Genomic DNA, 15,475 nt, shown 5'->3' with positions numbered 1-15,475 from the left:
TCAAAAATCAGAATTTTCTATAAACCGTTATCACATGAACGGAAAAATTATCAAATGAATGGTTTAAATAGAGTATATTTTGGTTTTTACAACCAAGAGTATTTTTTTCTTTACCAGAAATGTTATTACCATAGAGAATAATAATTTTTTCCTTGTAGTGAATGACGGTTAGATTGCACTGATGATTTTGTTCAATCTTCACTTGTTTAATTGTGATCTCTAAAGCACAGTATGATTTTTTTAAAAAAACTTTACTGATTTCCATGACTCTAAAACTATGTTTTAGAGATACTCATTACAAAAAAAACAAAAAACTCTGAATTGAGATCATGAAATAAAAAAATGCTTCACAATGATTGATTTAAGGTGTTTTATTTGAACTTTATTTGAGAAGTTGTAAAGGGAGGATTTTCAAAAGGCCGTTGTTTTTCATTCTTCACTGAATGGATTTTAAAACACAAATCTATTTCACCTTTGTCTCTCCCGATAATCTCTTCAAACGTTTTCAAAGAAGATCGAATTATTTTTAATTACTTACAATTAAAAATCTCTTTTTCTAACAACAAGGGAAATTTTTTGATATAAATAGTTAAAATTTTTATTTCATCAATTCTAATTATAATTATGCCGTTTTTGACATTTTTATTATCTTTTTTCGAACTCACGTAGCGGCTTAAGGCTTATTTTTTACTCTAGAATATTAAGATTAATATTCAAAGAAGGGACTTTCTGAAATTAAGGAGCCTAAAAGAGAAAACAATATTTACAAATTACTTGCCTTTCTTCTCTATTCCATGGAAACACTTAATTCTCTCGCCAAATAAAATAAAGTTTTCACACTTGATGAAGTTTAAGGAGCTAAATATGCATCCCTATTTCATCAACTTCCCTTTTGCGAAGCAACTGTAGGCGAAGAAAGACACCTAAAAGCGTTAATTACGACAATTTTTCTCTTTCAGTAGAAGAGAAAAGATAGTAATTTTTTTTTACAAAACCATCGAATCATTTGCTTTCGTGCTTCAGAATTTACATGAAAGGAAGGCAGAATTAAAAGTTAAAAAAAGAATTTTTTCACTTCTCTACACCCAATTCGAACGCGATGAAAAAGTCGGGCAGTTGTAATTAATGAGGTGTTCCTGAAAGCGATGTAATTTAAGCTTTAAATTACAATCATAAATAACTAGAAGAGGTGTTCACCCCCTTTGCATGGATAGGAAGAACTTCTTCACTAATTACCTGGATGCTCCATAGCGTTTCGGCGGAACGGCAGCGTATTCTGTCTTTTTAGAGTAATTCCCTTTTTGAAACTATTAAACCGGTTAGAGTTATGTTTCAAAAGTATCGTTTAAAAGTATCAAAATGATATCTAATTTATGTTCACTTTTTTAAAGACAATAACATAAGTCTGAAGCACTGTTCAAAATATATTGGACCATTGCCAACATAGTTAATAAATTTCGATACAGTTTATGAGTACTCATTCTTTTTAAAATTATGAATTATTATTCAACTTTGATTTCAAATGCAGCGGAGCATTTATTGATAAGAATTATGTAATAGAAAAAATTTATTTGGATACTTTTTTTTAAATGCAGTTTCGCATTGTATAGATTTTAATTCATTGTTTAAAGTTATTGTAACACTCAAAAGAGTTTTTGAGGATGTTAAGTACTAAAAAAGTGTCTAAATATTAGTGCATGGTTGAGAAAAAGTATAGAAAGTCGAATTATAGAAATTAAGATTACTAGTGCTAAATGAATATAATTTGGACATCGTTTTGATTACGGAAATTGAGTCATTTTTCTCTGTATTTATGGAAGGAACGCGGAGTTATTTAAATTTAAAATATAAAAATGGATTTTAATGCGTTAAATAAAGTGTTTTTTTTCTTCAAAAAATGCACTTACTATGTTTTAACCATCTAAGTTTGAAATCAAAAACCCCAAAATTTTTTTATAGAATTGTTTTACGTATAATGATCAAACTTCTAAAACGGTAAATCACTATTTCTCAACATATTACGACCAGAAACTATTTTTACGGCTGATACGTATCAATAAGTAGGCAGCACTAAACTTTTAAGTAGCTATAAAGAGTAGGAAAGAAATGTGTTTTTTTGAACATTTTAATGAATTAGCATTCATAACTGAAATTTATACTAATTTAAGCAAATTATTGCACAGTTCAGTTTTTAGAATACATGGGTTGAAGTTTTTACATTTTAAAACTTTATTAGCCCTTATTGTAACAACAATATTCTTCATCATCGCAGGGTAAAATTTTTTTATAACTATTCCAATGTATTTTTTGAGACATATTTTTTAAAAGTTAGAAAACCCTGACTTTCTAATTGGAGGTTGCAACAAGCTAATGCGGCATGAGAATTTGTTAATATATTTTCAATTTTTCAAGCTATTTTATTATTCCATATTATTTTAGTTACAGTATTTTTTTAAAAGAATGCAACAGTTAATATGTAATGATGTATATTTATAATAATTGAGATTAACGTGATTAAAAACTACATTATACGTGATTAAAAACTACATATCCCTCAAAAATGTATAAATAGAACAGCATGGCTACTTGAATATGCTAAAATTTACAATATTTCTGGTTCTATGGTAGCGCCAAAAAGCTCGGTAATTTTAACGAAGAGGTTTAGTCTGATTTTGGTAACATTAACAATAAAATATGGTTTGATAATATGTGATAAAATTTGGTAACCTTTATCATGGTACCTTAGAGCATGACATGAAAGACATTTCTTTGGTTAAATTTACTTTTCGATTTGCATTTTTTTACTAAATGTGTGGTAATGAGAACTATAATTTTGAAAATCAAAGTTTTTGTTAAACTATTACACATGAACGGAAAAACTATCAAATGAATGGTTTAAAAACCGTATATTTTGATTTTATCAACCAGAATTATGTTTTTTTTTCTTTCTACCGAAAATGTCATAACCATACCGTGCGGTAATTTTACCAGAATTTTTTCTAGTTGTAGGACGCTCATAAAGGTGAAAAAGTAAAACGGAATACAGCTAATATATAAAATAAAACCGGATAAAGAAAATGTTTTCAACCTGTTTTACTCCCCCAAAGTTGCAGAAAAAATTAAATGCAATGCAAATGAACTCGAAGATAATTCATTATTACTAAACAAAAAAAATATACTTTAGAAATTGATGAAAAATTAAAATTAAATTATGCTTCAATATCTATCGATATCTATATCACAAAAATGAATGAAAATAGTTGTTTTTACTCTTCTGATGAAAAACTCTCTAGATGAAAAACCAAACTGAGAAAATGGAGTAAAAACTTCATCCGATTTCTTTTTCCTTTTACGGAACAGATGTTTACGCTCTGTTTCACACTTATTTTACATACAGTATTTACTAAATTAAGACAGGCTACACTGTAAAAAATTACGGTATAAACTATTGACACTTTGGGTGCATTAAACAAGAAATCTATTTTACGATAAAAAGCATTTTTACCGTTACATATTATACCGTAACTTTTAAGGTAATATTTATTTAATTAGAGTGATTCAGAGATTTACGCTAATTATTACTGTAAAATTATGGTATATCAGATTTTTTGTTCCGCAACATGTTCAGAAAAAAAAAGGATTTTGCAATAAAAAAGTAGTAGTACCCTAAGTGCCTTTACTTTTCTACAGCAATTTGATTCGGAATTTTTACAGTTCGTAGTAAACATTCAAAGTATAATTGAGTAAACCGAATGCTTTTATTTTGTTTTATTTAACAAAAATTACTAAAAAAATTTTTATGAAAACATATTCAGAGAGTATAATTCAATATTAAAGAACATTTGAAATGTGCTTTAAAAATTATTGCATAATTAACTATGTATTTGTGCAGGATTAATTCACAACCTATCACAAAACCTAACATGAAATACAAATGAAAAAACATATTTTCATTAATTTTATCGCAACCATAAAAACGAATAAAAACAGTAGTGCATACTCTATTTTAAAGATAAAAAACGAACCTAAACTCCGTAATTAAAGAGCTATTTCAAACGCTTCTTTTAAAAACAATTTATTAGGATGCTCATTGACACGTTGAGCAGAACAGAATTTACACTAACGTCTAAAGTGAATCAGAATAAAGAAAACACTTTCATTCTGTTTTACTTTACGAAAATCATTGAAATAAATTTAATGGAAGAGAATTCTTAGGTAAAAGCTTAATACTAGGTAAAATTTAATTTTCTAGGTAAAATGGCTTATTGCTAGCTATTAGAACAAAATTTAATAATGTTTAAATTTTGTAACGTATCTTTAACTATTAACATTGCAAAATATATCACGAAACCATATTTAAAAGGCAAATTAAAAATATGTAATTCAAATTTAAGTCAAAAAATAGTAAATTATAATCTATTTTTTTTTAAAATTTAAGATAAGAGAAAGCAAACTGGAAAGAAATTAGAGGACTTTAAAATAGAGGAAATGAGAAAAGATTGTAGGAATTGGAGGACATCCTCATCCAATTTCTCTTTTCAGTAATAAAAGAGATGATTCTTCAGTTAAAGAACTGTTTAACACTCTTTTTTCCATATAAATCTTTTGAACGCTAATAGATACTCTTAACAAGGCTCTTATAATTGGATATAGCAAACACCTGAAGTAGAACAGGATAAAACAAGCACTTTTATCCTGCTTAATTTTGTATCTTAACAATTCAACAAGTTTGAAAAAAAATTTAATGTCATTAAAAATTTAAAATATTCTAAGTATGAATTCGTACAAATTTAAATAATGTTGAAATTCCAAAACATATTTTGAAAATATTACAATGTAGAATGAAACTACATTTAAAATGTAAATTAAAAATGTCCTTTTAATTTGTTTATCGAAACTATAAAGACGTCTAAGAAATAAGAGTGTATACTCTTTTTTAAAAAAAAAAAAAATGCAATCTGAAAAAAATAGAAAAACTTTAAAAAAAAGAAGAAAAAAAATAGAGAAGAACCCTTTCTCAGTTTTTTTTCTCCAGTTACGGACGAGACGATTCAGCAATTAAAGAGCTGTTTAACGCTCCTTTTCCATACAATCTCTTAGGACGCTCATAGACACGCGCTAAAGTAAAACAGAATAAAGCGAACGCCTTTATCTTTGTTTTCACGGCTGAGTTCACTTCAATCTGCGCTCACACTGGTGCACGCTCCAACGCTCTCGCCTTCAGTACACTAACGCTCAAACAAGCTCTTAAATACTTTTACTGTAACTTTGATAAGATAAAGACATCTTGACTTCAGTTTATGGCGAGTTGGGTTAGGGAAAAAAAGAAATAGAATTTCGCTTCAAGGTTGACTCGTGTGGTTTATCGTTGCCGCATTTATGAATAAAGAGTAAGTATTTTAGGGAAATATTGTGCATCGGCAGAGCTCTTATTTCAAGAAGCTTTTAATTAGTCTTAGGGGGGTAACACACAATGGCCTTAACTTGAATATACTGTTTTCTGAGGAAGTTTTAACATTTGTTCCTAAATACGCAATATTATCTTTGCTTTGTAGTAATAAGAATGCTATTAACTCATGTCCTTACAAAACTTAAGTTTCGCTAATCCCCCACTACTAATAAAACAAAGCTGAAATATGATTTATTCATTTATTTAACACTTTTACGAACATTAACAATTAAAACTAAATGTTTTTAATTTTTTCTCAGTTACTCAGGGTCGAGTTCAGGTTGGTTATTTTCTTAACGTGTCTGCTATTCAAATTTCATAGAAAGTTTTCGATTTTCTTCATTTCTTAAATAAAATTCTACTTGTAATTTAATTCAATTAGCGATTGAATTTTAATTAAAGTTAACGTAATTCATTTGATGAATTTTTAATTCATGTTGTGCAACTAAATGACGGAAGGCTTAGCATTTATCATTTGTTTGAGATCAAATCTTAAATTGAAGAGAAAGACAGTTGCTTTTGTTATTAGAAATCCCGCATGCTGCGTTGAATCATATTTAGCTTCCTTTGTTTATAGAAAACTTTTAAATCGAACAAATTTATAAATTTTAATATGTAGTGAAACATGACCAAGATACTTGCTGATATGATATCTCCGTTTTATATTGGTCTCGAAGAAAGACATGAACAAAAAATACAAGTTTTGCAAAGCCAATTGATGCAGTTTTTAATGACAATAAGCGAATAAAAATACTGCTAAACAGTAAAATTAGGAGAAATTTGAATTCCTTTTCAGTTAAATGGTTGATTTTAAGCTAAATTGGAGCATTTTAAACTAGTTAGTTACATTTGGCGGATCTATAAATATAGTAACTCAAAATGACATAAAAGTTGCTCAAATATTGTAACTTCCTATGAATAGGCAGATATAGCCTATTATTCAACTGTATAGTAGCAAATATTACTTTTGTATGCACTGCTGTAAAGTAATTTGTTTCAAATATTTTTGTAGATATTTAAACCTACATTTAATGTCTAGAAAATGATGGCAAGCATTTTCACCCTTTCCTTTAACAAATTTAAATTAGCTTATTGGAAATTATAATAGCAGCTGGTTTGAAAATACTGACTGGTACAAACTTTATTGTAATAAATATTCATGCTTTTTAACCTGGATTTAAGGAAAAAACGAAGCTCATAATCAATAATTAAATTTTTCGCAAAACGATGCAAACTATCACCTAATGTTAAAATTTAAAAAATGTTTAGTAACAAAATAATGAAAGCTATAGTTATGGTAAAACGAAAAATAGGCATCAACTAGTAATTTTAAATGTACGAATTTTGTAGTTTAGTGAAACATTGATGACGCATTTAAAAAATCCTATGTATCAAAAGTTATCAAATTTGGTAAGGCTATCATGTTAATACTTTTTGTTTCAAGATAAATATCTATCTTTATTAGAATTGGATTTAACAAGATATATTTCTGTGATATATCAATAGTTATCACATTTGGTAATTCTCTCATGTTAATAATTTTTGTTAAAAGATAAATATCCATCTTTGTTGTAAATTCGATTCAAAAAGATCATACAAATACGAAAATATTTAACTTTTCGAACAACAAACAATTATAGTTCTCTTATATCATACTTATAATTATAAAAAATGAAATGTATTTTCTTTCCAGATTCTTATACTTTTCAAAACGCTGATGACTAATTTCTTGATTTTATTTTTTTTTAAAAAAAGAAAGTTTACGACGATTGATTGTCTAAAAAATCCGTAAGTACGAGTTGAAACTGATCCTGTCTTCATATTATACATCTGCATTTATAACAATATTGAGCTAGGTGCTGATGATTTTAAGCTTTTGGGGGAACTTTAACACCAGATTTTCATGATATTTTTGCATCATTTCCTCCATTCAAAATGTTCAAATTAGACAGTGAATTTTTATACATTAAAATCGTATTTAACATTTAGAAAGTGTGTAAAAGAAAAGTGTTATGACATTATTATTGTGAAAATTATAGTGAATTATTATTATTATTATTGTTAACTTATGAGAGCATTAAAGGAAGTATTTATAAGAAGAGAGCTTTAAAAAGTCAGTAATCACAACCTTTTAAAAGAAATTAATAGTAATTTAACGATAAATGTAACGATATGGGTAAGGCGAAGATCGTTCTAAGAAAACAATAATAATCTCATTCTTTTCAAGTATTAATAACATCAGCCATATCCTTGCTTTAAAAACTCATTTTTCATCCACTGCTGTCAGCCAAAGGTCAGGTAAAGCAGCGTTTTTCCACTTCCACAACCAACAATCCCTAATACCATCCTAAAACGATTTAGAAAACCCACTTTCTTTCAATATTCTGTCGACACGTTCATAAATAATGCATGACCAAAAGATATTCACCGAGTTCTCTCTGCCTTTTGCAGCCAATTGTTAAAACAAAAGCGGCGATGGGAGGAGAAAAATAAAGCCAAGGTATTAAACATTAAGAGCCAAAATCAATCGCCATCATCTTATTTGTAGGTTGTAAAAAAGAGAAAATGGGAAAAAATGGCGACATCAATTTGATGTTAAAATCCAGATAGATTAGACGGTACTTCAGAAGTCATAGCTAATTAATGCATTTTAAGGCTCCGCGACGGGAGGTCTTTTATTTTTTAATTTTTCTGTCTTTTATTACACTTCTCCTTTGTAAGTCACGGACAAGACTCAACCCTAATGGACGCTTTCAAGTATCATCTCTATGACTGTGAGAGAAACTTGTCAGCCTTACATTTAACGAGACCTTTTGCATTAGTGCATCTTCATCTTTTCTTTTTCTTTTTTTTGGTTCTTTTTAACTCTTTGTTGCTCCTTTTTTTGCGCTCTCTTACAGTTTTTCATCTTTGTAATTGGTAATGCGCTGGTCTCTTTTCTTTCAGAAATCTTAAGCGAAATGTCTGACTCAAGATGATATGGGATATTTGATGTATATTATAATAACTCACAAACGTATTAAAGATAAAACGAAATAGTAAAACTGTTTCTAGTTTCGATAGTGAGAAAGAAATATTTTATTTCTTTTTGCCTAGGTTTTTCAAAACAATAATTTATTTTCAGCAATAAAGTAGAAAGTTTATACAGAGTCAGGTGTATTTTATAACCTAAATCTAGCCCATAGGTAGGTTATATTGTAGCAAAAGATATCCAAAATAAGAAAAACGTTCCTTATATATTCTGAATTCTTAGGGCGAATTAAATAATATTTGCTGTATTTTAGGGGGAAAATGTTTTTTATTTAATGCTAAAATAGAATGTCTGATTATGGATGCTGTATTGCCTCGATAATTGATGTTGGCCCAAGCAAGCATTTTGTTTAAAGTTGCCTATACAATGATTGTCGTTAAATCAGTTTTTCTAAATTCAAATGTTTTGACTAGGTACGCAAGATTTGAAGCCTATCAAGTAAAAACGTGAAAATTGGTCTAATTGGGTACTTGCAGAACAAGAAGAAGAAGATCAAGGATACACACACATGTGACCTATGACGTTAGAGCCAGCTGACCGTTTATAAGCAAAATGGCGTGTTAAAGTTCAGTTTCTCCACCTTAAGGTAAGAATATTAATTAACGTGTAGTTAATTGAATACAGCGCGTATCGCACATCGAATTTGTTGAAATACAATTTTTATCTTGTCCAATTCTTTTAGTTAACTTAGATTTATTATTTGCTTATGTATTTTATTGTAAGCATGATATATGTTTGTTTTGTGTACCTAGAAACTTTGATGCATAATCAGTTTGTTTACGCTTTACATGGCAACATGCCTGTCTTTGCGTTAAGTAAGAAACGTGCAGCGGAAGAATCTTTGTGTAAGAATATAGAATGCGTCATTTAAGAGTATTGATACCTGTCAGGCTTGGATTACTCGAAGTAGATCATAGATCTTTGCAGCATTTTTGCATAGATCCTTAGACACTCGAATTTTATATTCATGCGCAAAATTTTTTTGATTCGCTAAAAAATTTCTCAATGTATGGCGAAATACGCAAAAAGTAAAAATGATATTAATTGGTCAAAAATTTGGTCCACGCTTTTGGCCAAACTATTGGAATCATAGTTAGCAGATAGCAACTTCCACCTATATTTTGCGTACCAGAGATATAAATATGTCGAATAAAACGTATGTTTATTGAGAGAAAGTGTGTTTTAGTGTCTGATTTTATAATTTAAAGTATCGTCTGTACTAACTAATTACATACGGAAAGTCATCTTCTCGAACCATCAAGAGATTGTGCCCTAGTATATGAAAATTCAATGATTACATCAAAAGTTATTCTCGGGGGAGTTTTTTGTTGCGCACTGCAGATTGATTGTTGTGCACTGCATATTGATGTTTATTATATGATATCAAAACCACCTAGATTTCTGAAAGCAATATATTATTAGCCAAAACGTAAGTTATCCTTCCTCTGTACATTGCCTACGAGTCTCTTAGTATGTTAGGAGTCATAATTTTTAGTAAACACACTATATCTATTTTAAAGTATTCTTTTAAATATATATAATTAATATATATAATTAGAATTTTAATTAAAATCACTAAAAATGAAGTAATCAGTAATGAAGATTCAAAAAAACATTTTTCGAAATTTTTATCGTTTTTACTATCTTAGGTTAAAGTGAAAATAAAAAATGCGATGTAAATCCCAAGCATCAGTTAATTTATGTCATAACAAATATTTAAAAAATTGCTGAATTTCATATGAGTTCATTAAAAATTCGAAGACATAAGATGCGTTAGATTGTTGAGTGAGAAAATTCCGAATGGTAATGTAAGAATTCAAATTCTAATGTAAAAATTATAATTAATGCAATGTCTGAAAATTTAATTAAACAAAAATGGAAATAATGTGAAATTTTTTTAATTAAAAATTTTATTACGCAAATTTATAAATCGGCCTGCGAATTTATTCTAATTAATGCATTTAAATAAGCTTAAAAAGACTAAAATTATTATTAAATTTGCGTTAATTCATTAATTTGGCATTTTTCTAAATTATCTGAATAGGAATAATAATTATAATGAAGTTCAAAAGTATCTAGTTTAGAAAAATTATAATAATATATATCAAAATAAATTCTAGCTATAAATTCAATTCTCGTCAATCATTTTTAAAACAAATGAGGTATATTCTGATATTACTATATACATTTATTATATATTTTCAGGACTATAGTCAAAAATAAAGCAATGGTACTGAATAAAAATTCCGGATCAAATTATTGTAAACAGTATCGGCACTTAAGGTTTTTTTTAATCATAAAATCCATTTTTAAAGGAGCATGTTGCCGAAACAAAAAATCTGATTTATCGCTCTTTTTATAGTAATAATTACCGTAAAATTGCTGAATCACTCAAATTTAAACAAATATTACTAAAAAAGTTACGGTATAATATTTTACGGTAAAAATGGATTTTATTGATGATACATTCAAAGTGCTGGCATTTTATGCAGTGATTTGATCCGGAATTTTTCTGTGTAATTTACAGTGTAATTGAAGGAAGTAAAGTTAAAAAAAGAAATTAGGAGTACAAAGAGTATTTTAAGCGTTAGAAACATAAAAATTAGTTGAATTGATCAGGATTTATGGAAGGCGATATTAAAAACATCAAAATCCGGACATTTGAAAATAAATTCGTTACACGCTATCTCAGTTTCTTCGAAATAAAGCAGGTTTTAATATTGTTTACATAAATAGTTCTTGTTTAGGCTTTGATTTTTTTTCCAGATTTTTTTCTTTGCCAAAATAGTTGAAGCCTTTAACATATATATAATTTTTATCATATACTTAAAAAAGAATTTTAAAATTATTTATTGAACATGGTAATTACGGAGTGTGCAGTGCAGTTTTTTTTTTTATCTATGCTAGTATAAAAGTGGTTTTCTCAGCGGAATTATTTGTTAAAATTAAAAAAAAAAAAAAAAAAAAAAAAAAAAAAAAAAAAAAAAAAAAAAAAAAAAAAAAAAAACACTCAGCAATAAAAGTAAAAATCTACATAACAAAAAAGATACTAAAATATTTAACACAATACTGGCATATTTTTCCTCAAAACAAAATTAATTTAAAATATTTTCTGACAAATATTAGACTACAAATAGCGGCACAAGAAAATAAAAACGTATACCAACTTTATCATTTTATACATTAAGCCTATCAAAACTATAAATATTTCATTTAACTTTAAAAGCTGTGACTAGACTTAATGTATGTAAGAGAGTGCATGTTATTAGGATTTCTTACATTAAACGTATTTTACGATCGAGGGAAACAAAGGATAATGGGCCCTATCAACATCTTTTCCAATTTTAAAAATAAAAATCGTCTAAAATTTACTTACCACCCGCGTTTTTATAGTTCAGAAACGGTATCATAAATTCGAACAGATTTTTCCATACATTTAGGGGAAAATGCTTTGCTTTTCATATTTAGAAAATAAGGAAGAAAAACGGTTACTTAAAATAAAAGTTCTTTTAAAGGCCAAAATTTGAGAAAAGGCAGCTTGCTTAAATGGGGGTCATATTTAATGACTACATGATCGTTAAAAATGTATATTTACGCTATATTTTGTAAAATTCTTTTGATCTAAATTTATTTTATTTGAAGTGTTTTTTGTACTAATTTATAGCTTTTCTTTTGCAGGGTAACGTGCAAATAGTGTTAAGTGTAAACGTAAGTAAACCTTGCGAATTATTCTTCTGCATATTCTCTGATTCTGTTTAAAATTCTGTAATATTTTTTATTTGGTATGACTTTATTGTAATTTGAATTTTTTAAAAAGTTAAACGTGATCATTTTTTAAAAAAATTAGCAAGTAATCTTGAAAATACAATATCACTTAGTTTTGATACACAATATTTTGTAAAATTCTTTTGATCTAAATTAATTTTATTTAAAGTGTTTTTTCTACTTATTAATCGCTTTTTTTCAATGCAACTTATATACTGTGTTTAGCGTTAGTGTAAATGAATCTTGCAAAACAGGGAATTCTCTAATATTTTTTATGTGGTTTGAATTTATTGTAAATTGATTTTTTTAATATTAAATGTGATAATGTTTTTAAAAGTTCTGCAGAAAACCATAAAAATATAACATCACTTAGTTTTGATAAATTTTTTCAGAAATCGGTTTTGTCATTGTAATTTACGATTTATTGCATAAAACACCATAAATTATTGTCATTTCATCATAAATTATTGTGATAGATATTCAACGTATGATCAGAAATCAGTTCATGCTCATACAAATGTTAGAAAAGTTTTATTAAAAGAAGTTTTTCATAACTAAATAATAGATTACATTTTAAAATAAATTTAATTTCACATGAGATACGAATGGAAAAATAATTTAATAGATTTTTTAAGTAATAGCAGAAGTAAGTTTTAAAAATGAATGCGAAATTTTGCCAAATCATGAAATTAAAATGAAGAGCTTTTAAAGCAGATTAAGATTAATTACTTTACGTTCTGTGTTAGTATTGAAAGAACATTTACCTAATTAAAATAGCTACTTATGCTTGAATATTTTTCGGCTTATTAACGCACTCATTCTTGCGAAATTTTGTGAATATATATATACTTACTTTAGATTTGAATACGTATTTTGCGCTTGAAAGCATATTTGATATTTGTAAGTTTAAAGTATCATTATATATTTTGTTAAAAATAAAATCAGGATTTTTTCATTAAAGTAGTCCTTTTTAAATACAATTTCTTCTTTTCTTTTTTTTCTTTAACTTTAACGAATAAAAACTTAAATTGTTAAAAAGCGATACAAATTTTTTAACCAGAGACATTTTTAAAATCAGGTTTTTAAGTCATCCTAATGCTATGTTCCTAACAGTTGAAATGGAAACTGTGATCATAGCACACTTTTTATGTAGCTTGAGACAATGTATTCTACAATCTATCACATAGTATGTTATATATTTTTAAAAGATGTTTTCAGAAGTTCATTTGCATAGGAGAATAACAAGCAATAATTTAATATGAATTAAAATTTTAATTTCAAACTATAATTAGCTGTAAAGAGTAGACTGAATTTTAAAACGTATATTTGAAAATTTATAATTCTTTTTAAACTCCCAATTTGGCGAAATTATTCTAAAATAATTGAAATTAGGGAATAAATTTATGTTTTGGAATATTTTTTGAGTTATGTCTGAGGTTATTTTTAAATCAATTAGGTCACAATGGTGCTTTATCTTCCAAAACTGTTGATATTTTGAGTCATTTCTATACTGAGGGGAAAAAAGTGTGGTAAAAACTACTCCGAGTTGGTAAAGTGTACCGTATAATGGGATCTGTGGGAACAACAAAAAGTTGGTAAAATTTAGAAATTTTATCATTATAACTTAGAGTATGCCATTAAAACTATTTATTCGGTTAAATATAATTTGGAGTCTACTATTTTTTCCTAAATTTGTGGTAATAAGATACGTAAATTTAATATAACATCATTTTGCGTTTCAAAACAACCTCATCCATCCCATTAAAATTGTGTAGGAATCCAAGTAAAGACTTGCTACAAATGTAGCAGTCCCAAAATATTATAATAACAAATTGTAGAGAGGCAGTATTTGCCTTGAAATGTTGTTCATGATTTTGTTTTCTGTTATGAGAAATTTGTCCAAAATTAAAATTATTTAAACATCAAACATCTGCTAGATAAAACTTAATTTTCAGATTTAAATTTCCCGTTTTAATACTCCGCGACAGAAAAAGTTTGTGAACATTTTGCGCTAGAATATTTCTAAGCGTTTTGAAACATTTAGTCTTCAACTTTTCTTCGAAATATCGCTTATTATCAGTGACAGTTCCCAAATTTGTAATTTATATAAACAAACACTTTTCCATTTTAATCATCGTCAGAATAAAGTTATTTACCTTTTTTTACATTACAGATTGCAATTGCAATGTATAAAATCTATCCATAACGCCTCTGGCTCTTCGCGTCGTTCCAAAACAGGAAAAAAAGGGGAGCAGCATACGAAAAGCACGCGCAACTGCCCAATTCCATTTCGACGTCAACAAAATATTCGAAGAACCATTTTCGCGTTCGCATTTCTCCATTTACGTTTTGACAGGTTGTCAACAGAAGGGGGTAGGGTCGAATGCTCTTTTATGCCAAGACCTTTTCCACACTTCTTTTTCACACGATGGCGCTTCGACGATTTTATTCTAGAGTTGAGTAAGGGGTTCAGGAGGTATGGTAAGTCGACAATCACGTGTCGCTTAGAGTTTTTTGTTTGTCACTTGCCTATATATCCAGCCTTTTTCGTTCAAGAGTTCATACGTTGAAACACAAATTTAAGATTTAAGTTATGGGTTGTATTTTTAGAGCGAGAATTAGGTCAAAGTTATAAGAGAGAAGGAAACTCTTTCAAAAACTGTGACGAAGTGACAGAGATTGAGCGGCAAGGATATAAGATACTGTATGTAATACGCTAGACTTAAAGAATATTTTCTAATGTTTGAAAAGGAATTTTTCAAACATCATTTAATTTTTTTTACGCTTTTACAAAAAAAAGAACGTAAATTTTTTTATATTTTTAGAATCTCAGTTAGTCTGTTGCTATAAGGAAAGTTCAACATATAACTAAAAGCCATTAACTCTTAGAACATATGTAACGAAAATAAGCAATAATAACTCATATTTCTATTTAAATTATATTAAACCTTTCCTACAATTGGATTAGTATTTAATGAAGAATTTTCAAATCATTTGTCTTAGGTTATGGTTCATTTTTTATAAATGATATAAGTAGATAATTATTAAAAGTATGGAGCAAATGCGTAAAATTTAATTTAACAGACCGGGCTAATATATGATTAGATAAATATATTGCTTGTGCACCTTTGATCTTTTAAATATCTTACATATTTCTACTTATCAATCAGTATTAACCAAGAATTTTTAAATTTTTTTCAAGAAATGCTCGTTTTAAAGTATTTTTGTGC

General features: G+C 27.6%; 1 long non-coding RNA gene across 2 annotated transcripts in view; it reads left to right on the top strand.

Annotated features, from left to right (window-relative positions):
- The window catches only part of LOC122270675 (uncharacterized), a 231,694-nt gene that overhangs the window by 79,904 nt on the left and 136,315 nt on the right, over positions 1 to 15,475 (top strand). The window contains exons 3-5 of one of the 2 annotated variants that reach the window (XR_006225933.2): positions 8,894 to 9,066; positions 12,159 to 12,188; positions 13,702 to 13,837. This is a non-coding gene — a long non-coding RNA (uncharacterized lncRNA). Of the gene's footprint in view, positions 1 to 8,893; positions 9,067 to 12,158; positions 12,189 to 13,701; positions 13,838 to 15,475 lie in introns of those variants that run through there. The other variant, XR_011636664.1, reaches the window with a different exon arrangement.

Source organism: Parasteatoda tepidariorum, chromosome 4, assembly GCF_043381705.1.
Source record: "Parasteatoda tepidariorum isolate YZ-2023 chromosome 4, CAS_Ptep_4.0, whole genome shotgun sequence".
NCBI lineage: Eukaryota > Metazoa > Arthropoda > Arachnida > Araneae > Theridiidae > Parasteatoda > Parasteatoda tepidariorum.
This window is presented reverse-complemented; position numbering and strand designations above follow the sequence as displayed.